General features: G+C 41.2%; 1 protein-coding gene and 1 long non-coding RNA gene across 4 annotated transcripts in view; one reads left to right on the top strand and one right to left on the bottom strand.

The window, feature by feature from the left end:
• Window positions 1–15,783, top strand: part of LOC129447487 (adhesion G protein-coupled receptor E3) — a 92,311-nt gene that overhangs the window by 11,410 nt on the left and 65,118 nt on the right. The gene's annotated exons all lie outside the window — the stretch shown is intronic.
• On the bottom strand, window positions 4,941–12,454 carry LOC129435519 (uncharacterized). 3 transcript variants are annotated; one of them, XR_012372465.1, is made up of 6 exons: window positions 12,182–12,454; window positions 9,800–9,823; window positions 9,282–9,708; window positions 8,382–8,540; window positions 8,177–8,272; window positions 4,941–6,693 (listed from the first exon to the last, which is right to left on the bottom strand). It is a non-coding gene; the product is annotated as an uncharacterized lncRNA (long non-coding RNA). The 3 variants fall into 3 exon arrangements; XR_012372464.1 differs by lacking the exon at window positions 12,182–12,454 and adding an exon at window positions 10,340–10,489; XR_012372463.1 differs by lacking the exon at window positions 12,182–12,454 and having other exon boundaries at window positions 9,800–10,489.

Here is a 15,783-nt window from a genome sequence, read left to right as displayed (position 1 = left end):
CCGTCTTAGGGCCCGAAGATCACGGGCATCCGGTATGGTTTTCCGGTCTTGACCCTTACGCACAGAGATTGTTCCAGATTCTCTGAATCTTTGAATGATATTATGCACTGTAGATGATGATAACTTCAATGTCATTGCAATTTTTCTCTGAGAAACTCAGAAAACTATTTTTCGCTGCAGCATTGGGGGAATTGGTGATTCTCTGCCCATCTTGACCTCTGAGAGACACTGCCACTCTGAGAGGCTCTTTTTATACCCAATCATGTTGCCAATTGACCTAATAAGTTGCAAATTGGTCTTTCAACTGTTTCTTATATGTACATTTAAATTTTCTGGCCTCTTATTGCTACCTGTCCCAACTTTTTTTGGAATGTGTTGCTCTCATGAAATCCAAAATGAGCCAATATTTGGCATGACATTTCAAAATATCTTACTTTCAACATTTGATATGTTATCTATATTCTACTGTGAATAAAATATAAGTTTATGAGATTTGTAAATTATTCCATTCCTTTTTTACTCACAATTTCTACAGTGTCCCAACTTTTTCTGTTTTGGGGTTGTATAAAATATCACCATAATCTAGCTTTGACAAAAATGTAGCTTGTATAAGTGTTTTTCTCGCACCAAAAGAAAAACAGCTTTTATTTCTGTAATAGAAACCCAACTTCACTCTAAGGTTTTTTGTAAGACATTCTATATGCTGCTTAAAAGACAAACTTTCTTCTAAGAAAAAGCCAAGATATTTGTAGACCGATACTCGTTCAATTACTCTCTCATCTAGAGAAACAATCTTACACGCATTGTCAGTGTTCCTTGATTTAGAGAAACACATCATTTTAGTTTTGTCAGAATTTAATACCAATTTCAATTTTCTAAGATTCTTCTGAATAATGTTAAAAGCAGATTGCAGGTCCTCTAAGGCCCTTGTTAAGGAAGAGGCAGAACAATACAAAATGGTGCCATCCGCATAAAAATGACACTTTGCTGTTGTTACATTCTGACACAAGTCATTTATATAAATAGTAAATAAAATGGACCCCTGAGGGACACCATTTTGTGTAAATAATGAGTTTGAGGACACACCATCCATCTGAACTCTTTGTGTTCGGCCACTTAAATAGCCACCAAACCATTTGACTGCTTTTAAAGACATTCCAATATCCACCAATCTCTGAGACAAGACAGAGTGGTCAACTGTGTCAAATGCCTTTGACAGATCCAAAAACAGCGCAGCACAATATTCTTTAGAATCAATAGCACTTATTAAATCATTTAACACTTTTGTAGTAGCAGTGACAGTGCTGTGTTTTTTACGAAAACCAGACTGCATATCATTTAAAATGTTTTTTGTTTCTAAATAATCTTTCAGCTGATCACTTATAATCCCTTCTAAAATCTTGGCTAAAACCGACAGCTTTGATATTGGCCTATAATTATTTAGATTTGTTCGATCACCACCCTTAAATAATGGAGTGACATATGCTGACTTCCATACACTAGGTATTAATCCAGTTTCAATAGTCAGGTTAAAAATGTGTGTCAAAGGTTCTGCAATATGTTCCGCAGCAGTTTTTAAAAAATACGGATCCAGTCCATCAGGACCAGAGGATTTTCTAACATTTAACCTTGCAAGAGCATCATATACCTCCTGTATTGCTATAGGAACAAGATCAAAATTTAAAGGTAAGTTTTGCCCAGACATAGAGTAATCCTCTTGTGTCATCTGTTGTTGTGTTGCATTATCAAACAACAATCCAGAAGATATAAAATGCTCGTTCAAGGAATCTAGCATCTTTTTCTTGTCTGTAATAATGTTATCATTCACTTTCAATGCATTTGGCAACACCTTATCACTAGAGTCTGAAGACAGTGATTTGATAACTTTCCAAAATTTAGAGGGGTTAGTGGCACTTTCACTTAATTCATTTACATAATAATCTGATTTAGCTCTGCGTATCTGAGAGACACATTTGTTTCTAATATGCCTAAAATATTGCCAGTCTGAGCTGTTTTTAGATTTCTTTACCTTTGCCCACGCAAGATCACGCTCATGTATTAAATCAGACAATTGTTCAGAAAACCACGGATTATCACGCCCTTTAATCTTATACTTTCTTAGAGGAGCATGTTTGTTTATAATGTCCAATAGAAGTGAATTGAAATATTGCAATGCTATCTCGGGATCCGGGATCAAATTTACCCTGCTCCAATCACAGAGATTAAGATCAGTTAAAAAAGCTTGTTCACAAAATGACTTAAAATTCCTCTTAATTATAATGCGCGGTTTACATTTAAATTTCCTGGCATCTCTCACACCCGCAATAACGCAGTGATCACTCAAATCATTTGCAAAAACAGCAGTAGCTTTATATTTCTGTGGCATATTAGTTAAAAACAAATCAAGTAGCGTAGACTTTTCTGGATGTTTAGGATTTGGCCTAGTAGGCGAGTCTATGATTTGGGTCAAATTTGCTGAATCACAAAAGCTTTTAATTGAATCAGATGCCGGAGTTAACCAGTCCCAATTTAAGTCACCCATTACAACCAATTCGGTATATTTTATAGATGACAAACAACCAGACAATGAGGATAATGTATCCTTTAGAGCAGAAGGAGGTCTATAACATCCTGCAACTGTTAATACACAATTTTTTGATAATTCAATTTTCAACACTAGCAATTCAAATTGTTTAGGCACAGACTTAGATATTTGTACTGTTGCCTGCTAACAATTTTTTACATAGATCACCACTCCTCCACGTTTAGCACGGTGATCAGTACGAAATATATTATACCCCTCCATATAAATATAACTATCAGGAGTGGATCTACCCAGCCATGTCTCTGATAACACCATAATATCAACATTTGTCGATTTGGCCCAAATTCTGACCATGTCAATTTTTGGCAGTAGGCTTCTTACATTTATGTGCACAAAACCAATACCAGACCTATTTAGAAAATCAGCAGGAGTTTGCAGCGATAATCTATCGTTTACAGGACCTGGATTAGGTTGTACATTTCCTGACATCAACAACATAAGTGTAATAATACATTTCAACATGTGTGTTTTAAGACAATGCTTCATACAATTTTTAGAATCACCATTCAAAGGAATCGATTCACTGGGCACCGGTTCTTAAGAAGAACCACTATTTCTAATGCGGCGGTGGAGAAACAGGGCTCCTGCGGGAGCAGGGGAGACACCACTGCTGAGGCAGTGGGGAAATTGTAAGAGCAGGGCTCCTGGGGGAGCAGTGGAAACTGCGGGAGCAAAGGAGACAGCACCGCTCTGGCGGTGGAGAAATAGGGCTCCTGCGGGAATAGTACCGCTGCGGCAGTGGAGATTGTGAGAAGAAAGGGCTCCTGCAGGAGCAGGGAAAGTGACACTGCTGTGGTAGTGGAGATTGTGAGAAGGCATGGCTCCTGCGGGAGCAGAGGGAATAGTACCGCTGCGGCGGTTGAGAAAACAGGGCTCCTGCAGGAGCAGAGATTGTGAAAAGCGGTGCTCCTGCGGGAGCAGGGAAAGTGACACTGCTGTGGCATTGGAGATTGTGAAAAGGCAGGGCTCCTGTGGGTGCAGAGGGAATAGTACCACTGCGGCGGTTGAGAAAACAGGGCTCCTGCGGGAGCAGAGATTGTGAAAAGCGGGGCTCCTGTGGGAGCAGGGAAAGTGACTCTGCTGTGGGAGTCCAGTTATAAGAGCAGACATGCTTACTGAAACCACTAACCTGGTATGGTATGATGTAATACAAAATTACAATTATATACACTTTAAAGGGTAACTAAACCCCTGGTCAGAGCGTGACTCCACCCACTGGCAATATTTGAAAAATGCAAGAAAAGTGGGCAGATCCCAACGGAGATAGAGGGGACGAACTAAAGCTCGTACCAAGTGTGTGGTGAGATCGTAACAAGGGCGTGGTGAGCTTGAATCTGTTTACGTCACGAGTCATTTTTTGGACCCAACATCCAATAGGAAAATTCAACTGCAGTAGCCACCGTTCAACCTGAAGAGGGCAGCACTCAGACGTTTTTACACTATATATTGCAGTATTGAAACACTTTATATCCAAATGTCAAAAAACTGTGGGAGTGGAGATTGTGAAAAGGCAGGGCTCCTGTGGGAGCAGAGAAGCATCACTGCTGCGGTAGTGGATAGAGTCTTATCGTTGTGTTGTTTCGGAGCAGGCTGGTGCCGTACGGATTAGCTGATGAGGGTTCGCTGGGCTTCTTTGATGTGGGAGCAGTTTGATCGAATGTAGGTCTTGAAAGCCTCTGAAGACCAGGGTCCAAGTGCTTGGATCTGTTGTTGGGATAGGCCTTTTTGGGTGGCTGTGGTTGCCGCCCCTATGCAGAAGGAATGGCTGGAAAAGAGGTCTGCTGGGATGCCAGGTTGAAGTAAGACTTTTTTTAGGTGTTTTTGGAACCAGTAACTTGTAACCGGGTGTTTGGAGTCGTCTGTGAAGACTGGGTCTGATCTAGCCTGGGAGTTTATGAAATGCAAGTAGGCTACACTGTAAAAAAAATTTGCTGCGAAAACGTAAAAAAGTCAGTCAACCTGATGCATTAAGACTTTTGCGTTGTCTCAATGTATTTTGAATAATAACACATAGTAATAATAAGATGTTCAGCCAACTAACACTTGCTTGTTTTTGCAATTCTGATTTTCTTATTTTCCCAATTAAGATTTTTGTTTTACACCAATTACTGTTGTTCAGTTAATTTGCTTTTTTATGTTCTGTGGATGAAGAATTTTCAATTAGCAAAATTATTATGCATGTTAGCCAACTAACACTTGCTTGTTTATGCAATTTGGATTTTTACATTTTCCTAATAATGATATTTATGTCACCGCAATTGCTGTTGTTCAGTTAATTAGCTTTTTTATGTTTTGTGGATGTTCAATTGGCAAAATAAAGACAGGTCAAAAACAATTCTTTTTAGCACAATTTATTTCAATTAGAAATAAGATGCTACACAACCCCAAACTCTTCACAACATTTAACTTTTTTTTAAAGTTGTGACACAGCAGCTGCACTTTAAAAAGTCTAGATTCCATCTTCAGTAGGAACTTAAACTTTGCATACACGAAGCATACAGACAATCACTTAACTGTAACAGCATAAAACTTGTATCAATTTAGGATTTTTATTTTTATCCAACAATAAAGTGTTTTTAATGTCTTGACATGTTCTGTAATCTAAACCTTTTCAAATTACCCCATTTAAACCAACATTTAAAACACTTGTACAGTTTTATTTAAAAGGATAGTTCACCCAAAAATGAAAATTGTGTCATTTTCTTACTCCCATGTTGTTACAAACCTGTATAAATGTATTTGATTTGATGAACATAAGATATTTTGAGGAATGTTTGAAACCAAACAGATCATGAGCCCCATTCATTTCTAAAGTATTATTTTTTCCTACTATGAAAATGAATGAGGCTCATGAATGGTTTGGTTACAAACATTCCTCAAAGCATCTTTCTTCCTGTTCCTCGAAATGAAGACATTTGTAAAAAAATAAGAGTGACAAAATGTGACAATTTTCATTTTTGGATAAACGATCCCTTTAACAATTTCAATTTTAAACAACCAGTTATAAGAGCAGACATGCTTACTGAAACCACTAACCTGGTATGGTATGATGTAATACAAAATTACAATTATATACACTTTAAAGGGTAACTAAACCCCTGGTCAGAGCGTGACTCCACCCACTGGCAATATTTGAAAAATGCAAGAAAAGTGGGCAGATCCCAACGGAGATAGAGGGGACGAACTAAAGCTCGTACCAAGTGTGTGGTGAGATCGTAACAAGGGCGTGGTGAGCTTGAATCTGTTTACGTCACGAGTCATTTTTTGGACCCAACATCCAATAGGAAAATTCAACTGCAGTAGCCACCGTTCAACCTGAAGAGGGCAGCACTCAGACGTTTTTACACTATATATTGCAGTATTGAAACACTTTATATCCAAATGTCAAAAAACTTACTAAAATCAATGAGCAGCACTAATAAAGCATCATTCTTACAGATCATTAACTAAAAAAGTTGGTTTAGGGTTTAGTTACTCTTTAAGAACAGTCTGACATCTTATGACAAGCAAAATAGATGCCACCTAAAAGAATCACGTTGTATCCAAGCTGCACTTTAGGTCTATTAACAAATGAAACCCAAAAAGGATCCCAAAACACTGTTCTGATTTTCTCTACAACAGTTTGTTCTTCAGAGAAAGCACACGTTTGGTGCATTTGGAACAGTTTGACATCTGTAACAAGAAATAGAGATGCCAACTAAGAATCCCCAGACCTTGTATCCAAGCGAACTTTAGGTCTATTAACAAATGAACATCAAAAAGAATCCAAAAACACGGTTCTGATTTTCTTTCCAACAGTTTGTTCTTCAGAGAAAGTACACGTGTGGTGCATCCAGATCCCAGCTCCATGAAAACATTCTGAATGGTGTCAAAAGTGTACTTAAGAGCTTGAGGATAGGACATGTTTAATGCATACAGAAGGCCAAAAAGGTATGCAAGAGCAGTAGAAATATCTGGGAGATCTTTCAAAACAACGACCTGCTCCAACACGACAGCAATGTTTACAACCTCGCTGATGGTCCCTGGGTCTCATCTTCCAAAACACACAGAATGGCAATAGACACTCCTTTTGCCCCATCTTCGGTGTCCTGTTACACAAACAATAATCTATTAGAACAGATATTTTGTAGTTGCATTCTATCCATAATAGACTATAAAAGTCAATAGTCATTAGGGCTGGGATGGTTGTAATTACCACAGAACCACCGCGGTGGTGGAGTGCAACCCACGGTCGGGAAGTGCGCATGTCACAAATTATGATATAAAATTATAATCTTGCCCAGTGAGATGTCTTTAGGTTAGGGTTAACGCAAACAGCCCGCAGACGCAGAGTTAATGCTCTATTTGCAAGGAAAGACAACCGATATCAGTGATGACCCGCTTGTTTTGGAGCAGAACAATGAGGCAAGATATTGGCCGTTTCTCAATTCGAAGACTGTAGCCTCCGGAGGTCGCATTTGCAAGCTGCATGCGTCATCAAGATGTCTTATTTCATAACATTAACAATTATAAAGTTGACTATTATTCTTTGATAATCATACATTGTTGTAATATGCTTATGACTTGCAAATGTTCTAATATGCTTATGACTTGCAAATGTCTGAAAATAATAAACCAGGCTTGATGACATGCAGCCTGCATATGCGACCACTGAAGGCTGCAGCCTTTGGATTGAGAAACGGCTGTTCTGGCTTGGTTACTTAAAGTTGCAAAAAAGTATCAATCTGCGCTACCAGTATACCATCAGAACGCGTTTTCAGTGCCGCTGGAAACATTAAAACCCCAAAAATGTTTCTCACTTGTTGTTTCATGAGTGTAAGTGCTACAATAAACACGCAGATATGCGCCGATCCCCTGGGTGCTCCGGGGCTCGGATCGAGTAGCCACCTAAATTGCCAAGTACATACGCACAGTTGCTTAACATTTACTTCACGTCGCGTCTAAAACCACATGGAAAACATGACCGCGCCGCTTTCCCCCTCTTTAAAACGCCTTTCGTTGCTAAGTAACCTAAGCATTGCCTGACCCTGTGACGAGCACCCACCAGCAGAGAAAGAATTTCACAAACACAATCTATAACCACCGCACCAAGAATGCCAATATGCAAAACTAACAGATTGAAGCTTTCATTTGTTCCATGCCACGATAAAAATGCTGAACTTCACCAAAAAATAATGTCCACACAACATATTAGAACATCGTGTATACATACTTTACATTTTAGATTTATTAATGGATGTATTTTTGTTTATTATTATTATTAATAATGTTTGGGTTTATTTTATTGTCTGTTCAGAACAACACTGTAGCACCTTTGCCCAAGACAAATTTCCCTTCGGGGAAAAATACAGTTTACCCTTTAACCTAACCTAACCACCTTGGTAAATTTGTGCATTACCACCGCACTGGTAAAAAAAACTGCCACTGTCACAGACCTAATAGTCATTAAACAGTCAACATTTGCAGACTCACAAATATAAGACTAGAACAAGTAAATATTCACTTTTTTTTAAAACAAACCTAATGAACAAAAATAGTCAAATCTCAAAACTTTAAGCCTTTACTACTTACTTTGCATGTCTTGAACAGCTTGTTTGGGTCCTCTCAAAGAAACAAAGGCAGGCCTTTCAAAGCAGTAGTCCTTCTGTGATTAACAATATCGGTCATCTTAAAAACATACAAAGGTAACAACCAATTAGCCAAAGTAAGAAAACGGTTCATATCAGACAACCTAATGTAAATAAACCTTCACAACAAGTTATGAAACTAAACTTGCCCTTTCATCAAGTCTTTCTAGGAGCTGTTCCATATCCTCTCCAAATGCAGCTTTTCGAGCTCTGTATACTTTCAAGAGCTTTGGTGTAAATCGGTCCATTGCTGCCCTTAAGACATCAAGAAGGTCTTTATCCGTGATTCTGAAGAATTCCTCAGCAATCTGTTTATAACAAATACATATTGTAGTAACGGTAACAAAACTTAAAGCATAAACCGGATAAAAAAACATCCGTCTTAACTTGAAATACTATTCATGCAGAAACACTACTTCTTGTAGCAATATCAGCATGAATCTAATGTCAATGTCCTTTAATACGCCAGAAATGGCATTTACAGATAGTTAAAATGTGTATTACATGTGGTGCTTTAAAGGGTTAGTTCACTCCAAAATGCTATTTTTTTTAATAAACCACTAAATCACTTGTCGTTCTAAAACACCAAGTGATCCGATTGTCTTCAAAAATATCTAAAAAATGTGTTCTGATGATAACCAGGAGGCTTTGGTCCGTCCGATTGACTTCAGTTTGTTTCACAATTTCCCAACCACCCCACAAAAAAAGAAAAGGCATCGCCAAAAAAGGTCCATGTGCCATCAGTACTTCAATAATAATATTATGAAGCAACGACAACACTTGTGTGCACAAAAAACAAAATGAGCAGTTTTATTCAACAATTTGAAGTCAATCGGACAGACAGAAGCCTCACAGTGTTAATTAAAAATATCTAAAAATGTGATCTGGAGACAATCAGAAGTGTAAGTGATTTTTGATAAAATTATCATTTTGGGGTGAACTAACCCTTTAAGTAATAAAAACATTTTATGCGTTTCTAACAAATTTAGGATAATAAAACAAAATCATTCAAATTAGCCTTTTTAACAAAGAAAAACCTGACATATTACCGGTTCCTGAAGAAAAAGTGCAGGCCACCTCTGCTGCAAGTCTACAACCATTGGTTGATCTTCTACCACCTCTTTTCTCCTCAGGGAAAAAGTTAATCCCATTTTTTCACGTATGACCACCATGTTGCTTCTTGCCTTTTTTGTTTCATCAATCAATAAAAGTCTTTGTTCTTCAAGTGTAGCATCCGTGTGGTTGCATGGATGTTCCGGGAATATGCAAGACTGCTTTTTCACTGGTCAGTTCCGAGATGTCAGTCAGACTGCAAAGGGCATTCCCAAAATCAGGGTCCTGAAATTGCAAGATGAAATGTCCTTGTAACTGCAGTTTCTCCTTCAGAATACTAATAAGGGACTCGACAGACTGTGGGACTTCAAAAAGCTGAAGTCGGGCATCAGTTAAAGAAATGACAACTCACAGTAGTAAAGCCTGTAAAGCGAGAGGTAGACAGAGAAAGTTCTTTAACTAAAAATTACAATGATTTTTTCCCCAATTAAAAAAAAAACACATTTACACATACCATCAGGCAAGTATTTTCATAATCCTGGAAAATAAAAAAAAATGCATGAGTTACAACCGTAATTTAAAACACATTAAAAAAATTAATTTGACAATATATTGCACTCAATATGGTAATATTCTTCAGCATTTTTAACTAATTTCAAACTGTTTAAAATCATGTTCACATGATAAAAATCAAGTTCCAATGTATTTATTCTTTATTGTCTTACATTCACCAAGGAAACCAAATGGGTTAAGGTTTACTGCTTAAGGCAAAGTAGTCATTTGGTGACAACTAACTACAAAAGTGCTAACTATAGTGTGCATTGATACACAGAGACAAAATATATTGTCAGTACATTTTATATACTGATAATTAAGCAAGTATAGCAAATAGCACTGTAGTGTGTTCACCGTGGAACACAGCATGCTTCAGAGAAAAACATGTACAGAAAATTACCGTTTGGTGAAAATGTAAATAAATCCTATACCCAGTCATTGGTGAAATGTTTACAGAATTCAGCAGATTTATAGTTTTGGTAATTGTTCATGTACATACCATAAACAAGAGCTTACAAGTTTAAGTACGAAGCTGAAGGAACAAATCCGACTTCTTTTCGCGAGTAGTCTTATTTATTGCGTAGTCAGTGAATTTACGATGCTTTCCAAATGGCGCTTCGGTCACACACACAACAAACCCACGTGATAGTCCGATTTATCTCGAAGTTGTTAATGTAAACTGCTTTTTCCAGACTTTGGAAAGAGGTTGATTACGACATGGGTTTCGTGTGATGTCGACAAGGCACAGGTACGACGGACGGATAGATTGAAAATACATAATATGCATAGAGCGCTGCGCAGACTGAACGGCGTATGACGTCAAAGTACAGCGAGAGCATACACAGCAGACTGTTCTAGAATCAGTATTGCCGTACAGCATAGTAAAAGTCAAACACGTCAAAAAAATATATTTAAATTCGTTAATACGGAGTACAACCACTTCCTCTTAAACATCACAATAGCACCACATTATCAATAGCCTAACAAAAAGCCATCAATATTAACTCTGGACATTTTTTGCTGAAACCATATTTTAATTAAGCAGACATCCCAACCTGCAAAAAGTCATTTCAGGGAGGTATCCCGAAGCCCCCTACCCCCCCCCCCCCAAAAAAAATAAAAAATTAAGGAGGACAAGGATATGACATTTCAAGATATAAAAGCATAATATTAATTTCTAGAGGCCTATGCAATTATTGGTAACACTTTACTAGGTCTCATTTGTTAACATTAGTTAATGTATTAACTAACATGAACTAACCATGAGCAGTACATTTGTTACTGTATTTGCTAATCTTTGTTAACGTTAGTTAATAAAAATACAGCTGTTCATGGTTTGTTTGTGTTAGTTCACAGTGCATTAACTAATGTTAACAAGATTTGAATAATGTATTAGTAAATGTTTAAATTAACATTAACAAAGATAAAAAATGCTTTATAAATGCAGTTCATTATTATATGTTAACTAATGTAGTAAACTAATGTTAGCTAATGAACCTTATTGTAAATGTTACCCAATTATTTGTTAATTATTTTACAATATGTAGATTACTTTTACTATTTATATAAGCTGCTTATAATATTTATATAAACTGTTTTATTTATATTCTATTGCAACCTTAAGCAGGTCTAAGGAGTTTGTTGTTTTCATGTAGCCTTGGCAACTAGTAGCCAGCCTGAAAAATATGCACATGATATTAAACTTGTTGAACTCACCTTTGGGAGAACTGTATTTATCTATGTCCGGAGAAGAGATAAAAGCCCGCCCACACTGACAATTGATTGGTTGATTTACCGGAGCAGGCCAATCAGGATGCTCTCTGTCTTACATGCGCTTAATGAGGCACACTAGCACACACACGCAAGGTCTCCCCCTCCCTCTCTGCCGTGCGCGTGCTACTCTTTATTGCTCGCTCTAGATTCCGGGAGATTTTAACTAATTTGCGGGCATCAGGGAGCCGCTATCAAAATGCGGGAGACTCCCGGAACTTCCGGGAGACTTGGGATGTCTGATTAAGTACGCTAATATAACCGCGTAACGTTAATTTATAATTTGCTTCGAGGTCCAGATTGGATTGCGTTATTGATTCCGAATCACTAGTTCATATTCAATTTCAATATTTAACCTTACATCTAATTTTAAATTTCAAAGAAAAATATAAGTATATGTCAACATTACAACTTTAAAGTGAAAATGATAATTACCTGCCACAATAAGTCTTTATGAAAACTATGCTTCCACTGCGCAAACATATTTGCATCACTAATGAAAGACATTGTTTGTAAAAACAAAAAGTTTTTCATTTCAAGTGCTTAAAATTAATTAACGTTAATTACTCACCTGAAACTGTTTCTTCCTGCTCCAAGTCCAAAATGGCAGCCAGAAAACGTGGCGAGGCTGATAATGAGAAAGGAAACCCCGTAGATGCATGCGCGCGCAACTCAATTATAAAATGTATGTTCATACAACTTGGTTAAGGACGTTGCTACAACATTTTGCTAAATGTTGTTGGACTAACATGGATTTTTACATATACTCACAATATTCACAATTCCAATTATATGTAACTAAAAAAAAACTGTTTTCTGAACAAACGGTCATTTTATTTTTTACAGTGTAGGAGAGTCTGGTACCGTTGAATTAATGATGGGAGATTGAAGATGTAAATTAAATGACCTTTTCTCATTTGATCTGTCTTGCTTTGTTTGATGAAATAGGAGATGGTGTCGTTGTCCAGAAGTGATAGATCTGAAACTGATGGAGGTGATGGAGAGTTTTGAGCATCTGAGGAATCCGAAAAAGGCCACAATGAACATTGCGTTGAGTGTGTGGGCCGTGTTAGTGGAGTGATAACCTTGGTGGAGGGTGGAGATGCATATGGTGAGTATTTCTAAGGTTATTGCATCAGGACGGATGGGGTAGGTTCTTTGAATTCCTTAACGAGCATGGATGTATGGGTGCTAGCTATTACTGGGGAGGGTGAGCCGAGAAAAAAGTTTGTGGAAAAAATTTGGATTTCACTTCGGTATGCTTTATTGGAGCTGGCTTGGAGGTTCTTGTGCTGATTGAATATGAATGGGATATGAATGAGATGATGGTGAGTATGGAAAAATCCGGAAAAACAGATTGTAAGAAGAGTCGAAAGTCTTGAAGCTCTTCCAAGCGGTTAGGTAGGTTGTAGGGTTCTGGGGGATATGGCTTGGAGGATGGTATCAAGAGAGGCATTGAGGAGAGGTTTCAAGTGAAGATGCACCAATTCCAATTTCTTTGGCCGATTCAGAATTTCTGTTTCCCTTTCAGTCGGTCACTACGACGTCACGTCGTGACCGACGAATTGGGAGCTCGCTTAGAGAGACCAATCTGCTTCGAATACTACTAAAACGCCAATGAACTTGGCATTGAGATATTTGCATAATGCTGGCGCCGCCCCGCCAGGTGCGTATATAAGGCGCACGTGCAAATAGGGAAATCAGCTTTTTATCGCTTCGAAAGCCGGCAGTATCTGCTACTGAGAAGCTACTTTACTCTGTTGGGATCGATTGCGGAAGTTGGTTGGACTGGCAGTACCACAGCGGACGCTTCGCAGTATTCCACAGGCTCTGCATCTTTTTGTTTTGAGTTTAGTGTGTGCGTTGCCTTTCCCTGTGCGCATCATCAACTGAGCATCTGAGTGAATTTCCCTAAAAGAGTGATACGAGAGAGCTTTGTGCCTTGTTAAAGGCAGCCACTCTCTCGTATATCCGGAGATTAGCGTCCTTTTCAGGATGGCTTTTCGTCCGTGCGATCTTGGATGCGGGAAGTATATGGGTCCGAAGGACGGTCACGAGCGTTGTCTTTCGTGCTTGGGCATCGAGCACGCTGAGGCAGCGTTCGCTGGGGGTAAGTGTTCTCACTGCGAGAACATGTCCCTTGTGGATTTGCGGAGACGGTTGTCTTTCCTCCGGGAAAAACGCAACCCACGTCCGACGAGCTCTGATCGCCGCCACGGTGCGGCTGTGAAGCTCTCGAAGGATGATCTCCGCATCACTGTGCTGAACCAGGCGGGGGATTCGTCCTCCGCCTCTCAGCCTCCTCATCCACAGCCGGTTGATGCGCCGATGGAAACTTCAGAGTCGTGTTCTACGATGTCTGTTGGATCTGTCGTGCCTCCCTCCGGGTCCACGGAGACCGCAGCATCCGAGGGTGGGCCCTCTACCTCTGAGGATCCGGATGTCCTCCCCCCTTCCGGACGGGTCGTGACGCCGGATTTCGATCCAGAGATGGTGGCCGTGCTCTCTCGAGCGGCGGAGACCGTCGGGTTGGAGTGGGTTCACCCCCCACAGCCCGAACCGTCCCGCCTGGATGATTGGTTCTTTGGAGCTGCCCGGGTTTCACAGCCCTCTCCGCCAGTACCTTTCTTCCCCGAGGTGCACGAGGAGCTGACCAGGACCTGGAGGTCGCCGTATTCTACCCGTTTACGGCCGTTTCAGCCCTCCCCCCTCACCTCCCTCACCGATGGAGCCGCTAAGGGTTATACGGGGATTCCCCCCGTGAAGCGTGCGGTCGTGATGCAACTGTGTCCGGCCACCGCTCCCACTTGGAAGGATCGTCCAACCCTCCCCTCCCGTGCTTGCAGACAGTCTTCCGGTTTAACGGGGGCTGCCTATCATGCATGTGGAGAGGCGGCTTCAGCCCTGCACGCTATGGCGTTGCTGCAGGTCCACCAGGCCAAGGCCTTGAGAGATCTGCACGAGGGAGGACACGACTCGCCTGTGCTTTCGGAGCTCCGGGCCGCTACGGATCTGGCCCTCCGTGCTACGAAGGTCACGGCACAGGCGATTGGTCGTGCGATGTCCACGATGGTGGTCCAGGAACGCCATCTGTGGCTCTGTCTGGCCGACATGACGGATGCTGAAAAGAACAAGTTCTTGGATGCGCCCGTATCCCAGGCAGGCCTGTTCGGCGAGTCGGTGGAGTCGTTTGCCCAGCAGTTCTCCGCCGCCCAGAAGCAGACGGAAGCGATCGCTCAGATCATGCCCCGGCGCAAGCGACCTGCATCTCGCCCCCCAGCGCCGGCGGCCCCGTCTGCTCCTCGCCGAGGGCGCCCTCTGGCGGCTGCCTCCGCCCCCCCCCGCTAGAACGTCTTCTAGACCACGGAGGGGGAACAGCCGTCGGCAGCCCGCCCCGCCCGCACCACCCGCTTCCCGTGGCAAACGGAAATCGAAGCGGCCCTGAGACGGGCGACCTGGAGTTGGATGGGATCACTCAGCGGGAGAAGGTGATGGCACCGCTCCTTCCACCGGTAGAGGGCCGGGTGGAAAATCTTTTGTTTCGTTTTGTTTCTGTTCCGCCGGCTTCTCAGCCGGCACCCACAAAACCACAAAAAGAGTGCATTCCTATTCCTTCTCCAGGTCTCCAGAGGATCGAGAGAGATGTGAGCGGGCAGTCAGATGCTCTTCCTCCCTCTCCTCTATCGCCAGTGGGTGTTCTGAGGAGTTCAAGCTCTCCGCTACGGAGACCGGACCACCAGCAACCCCTTCGGAGTCTGCGTCCTCAGCTGAGGAGACCGGACGACCGTTTCCCTCAGCGGGCTCAGGTCAGTGTCACACACACACATACTGTAGATGCTTATGCTGTCACGGCAGACGCACCGGCAGTCCCGCCTGTCCCGCCTCGCTGCCCCGCCGCGGGTACACCGGTAGTGCCGTTAATTCCTCTCGTACGGTCCCTGGGGGCTTGGCTTCAGCTTCCCAGTCCGTCTCGTTGGGTTTTACGCACGATCCGCCTCGGTTACGAAATTCAATTCAATCGGCACACTCCCAAATTTGCGGGCATACGTTTAACCACGGTGAAAGCGTCCGTTGCACATGTACTGCGTGCAGAGGTCGAAGTCCTGCTGGCGAAGGACGCGATCGAGCCGATCCCTCTTACCGAGATGAGATCGGGTTTTTACAGCCCGTATT

Source organism: Misgurnus anguillicaudatus, chromosome 12, assembly GCF_027580225.2.
Source record: "Misgurnus anguillicaudatus chromosome 12, ASM2758022v2, whole genome shotgun sequence".
In the NCBI taxonomy this organism is placed as follows: domain Eukaryota; kingdom Metazoa; phylum Chordata; class Actinopteri; order Cypriniformes; family Cobitidae; genus Misgurnus; species Misgurnus anguillicaudatus.
The sequence above is the reverse complement of the archived record's forward strand: the minus strand, read 5'-3'. Positions and strand labels throughout refer to the sequence as shown.